This window comes from Enhydra lutris, unplaced genomic scaffold (assembly GCF_002288905.1).
Source record: "Enhydra lutris kenyoni isolate GAN:26980312 unplaced genomic scaffold, ASM228890v2 scaffoldscaffold112, whole genome shotgun sequence".
Lineage (NCBI taxonomy): Eukaryota > Metazoa > Chordata > Mammalia > Carnivora > Mustelidae > Enhydra > Enhydra lutris.
In genome coordinates, this window is record NW_019154196.1 from 1,685,343 (window position 1) to 1,688,267 (window position 2,925).

Below are 2,925 nucleotides of genomic sequence, written 5' to 3' on the forward strand. Positions count from 1 at the left end.
GGATCTATACTCTAGAAACTACAGAACACTTATGAAAGAAATTGAGGGAGTCACAAGGAAATGGAAATACATTCCATGCTCATGGATTGGAAGAATAAACATTGTGAAAATGTCTATACTGCCCAGAGCAATCTACACATTCAATGCAATCCCTATCAAAATACCATTGACAATTTTCAGAGAGCTTTAACAAACAACCCTCACATTTGTATGGAACCAGAAAAAGACCCAAAATAGCCAGAGGAGTGTTGAAAAAGAAAACCAAAGCATTACATGCCTGATTTCATGCTGTATTACAAAGTTCTAATCATCAGCATGGTACTAAAACAAAAACGGACACACAGGTTAGTGGAAGAGAATAGAGAACCCAGAAATGGACCAGCAACTCTATAGTCAACTACTCTTCAACAAAGTAGAAAGAATGTCCAATGGAAAAAAAGACAGCCTCTTCAATAAATGGTGCTGGGAAAATTGGACAGCCACAGGTAGAAGAATAAGATTGGACTGTTCCCTTACACCGTACACAAAGATAAACCCCAAATGAGTGAAAGACCTCAATGTGTGACAGGAATCCATCAAAAGCCCAGAGGGGAAGACAGGTAGTAACCTCTTTGACCTTCACCAGAGCAACTTCTTACTAGACACATCTCCAGAGGCAAGGGAAAGAAAAGCAAAAATGAATTATTGAGGCTTCATCAAGATAAAAAAGCTTCTGCACAGTCAACAAGACTAAAAGGCAGCTAACAGAATGGGAGAAGATATTTGCAAGTGACATTTCCGATAAAGGGTTAGCAACCAAAATCTATGCAGAACTTATCAAATTCAACGCCAGGGGAAAGGACACAGGGTTTGAAACATGGCAGATGATATGTACCAGCAATAAAGGACCAACACTGCAGAACCATCCCTGGGTCTCATCAGGTTCAGCCTGGATAAATGAATTTACATGAAAATGAGAAATGACAGAAAGCTTCAAAGCAGATTACATGCCTATGGTCAGCATTTAAATATGATGTGGAGGAAACGGTGACTGCTATAGAAAGTGATGAGGAAACACATGAAAGAGATATATAAATCAACAAAATAGAATATTCTGATGCTTTTGTCTGGGGAGATGGTAGTGTATGAATTGTTCCTCCATTAAGAGTTGGTTGAAACAAAGAATTTATTGTGTATGGAATACAGAAGACTTTGTATGGCTGCCTCTTCAAATGTAGAAGACATTCAAAATAGAAACCTGTGTAAATTTTGATATAAGACATGATCAAGGATTCTTCCACTACTGAATTTAATTTTCTGATAACTCAAGAATTCTTAATCTAAAGGGCATTTTTATTTTTTTTCCAACTGTTTCAATAAATGTGATCACCAACATGCAGCTCTCTTTTTTTAGGAATTTATTTGCTCTGTTGTCTTCTCAGACAATTTCTGGGTTTTTTTTTTTTTTTGTCTTTAAATTAAATTTGATGTTTCCTTAAAAAAAAAAAAAAAAAACTCAACACCCAAAGGAGGCATAATACTCCATAGTGTATATGGACCACATCTTCCTTATCCATTCGTCCGTTGAAGGGCATCTTGGTTCTTTCCACAGTTTGGCAACCGTGGCCATTGCTGCTATAAACATTGGGGTAGAGATGGCCCTTCTTTTCACTCCATCTGTATCTTTGGGGTAAATACCCAGTAGTGCAATTGCAGGGTCATAGGGAAGTTCTATTTTTAATTTCTTGAGGAATCTCCACACTGTTCTCCAAAGAGGCTGCACCAACTTGCATTCCCACCAACAGTGTAAGAGGGTTCCCTTTTCTCCACATCCCCTCCAACACATGTTGTTTCCTGTCTTGCTAATTTTGGCCATTCTATCTGGTGTAAGGTGATATCTCAATGTGGTTTTCATTTGAACCTCCCTGATGGCTAGTGATGATGAACATTTTTTCATGTGTCTGATAGCCATTTGTATGTCTTCACTGGAGAAGTGTCTGTTCATATCTTCTGCCCATTTTTTGATATGATTATCTGTTTTGTGTGTGTTGAGTTTGAGGAGTTCTTTATAGATCCTGGATATCAATCTTTTGTCTCTACTGTCATTTGCAAATATCTTCTCCCATTCCGTGGGTTGCCTCTTTGTTTTCTTGACTGTTTCCTTTGCTGTGCAGAAGCTTTTGATTTTGATGAAGTCCCAAAAGTTTATTTTGGCTTTTGTTTCCTTTGCCTTTGGAGACATATCTTGAAAGAAGTTGCTGTGGCTGATATCAAAGAGATTACTGCCTATGTTCTCCTCTAGGATTCTGATGGATTCCTGTCTCACATTGAGGTCTTTTATCCATTTTGAGTTTATCTTTGTGTACGGTGTAAGAGAATGGTCGAGTTTCATTCTTCTACATATAGCTGCCCAGTTTTCCCAGCACCATTTATTGAAGAGACTGTCTTTTTTCCACTGTATATTTTTTCCTGTTTTGTCAAAGATTAACTGACCATAGAGTTGAGGTTCCATATCTGGGCTCTCTACTCTGTTCCACTGTTCTATGTGTCTGTTTTTATGCCAGTACCATGCTGTCTTGGTGATCACAGCTTTGTAGTAAAGCTTGAAATCAGGTAATGTGATGCCCCCAGTTTTATTTTTGTTTTTCAACATTTCCTTAGTGATTTGGGGTCTCTTCTGGTTCCATACAAATTTTTGGATTACTTGCTCCAGCTCTCTGAAGAATACCGGTGGAATTTTGATCAGAATGGCATTAAAAGTATAGATTGCTCTAGGCAGTATAGACATTTTAACAATGTTTATTCTTCCGATCCAAGAGCATGGAATGGTCTTCCATCTTTTTGTGTCTTCTTCAATTTCTTTCATGAGTGTTCTGTAGTTCCTTGAGTACAGATCCTTTACCTCTTTGGTTAGGTTTATTCCCAGGTATCTTATGGTTCTTGGTG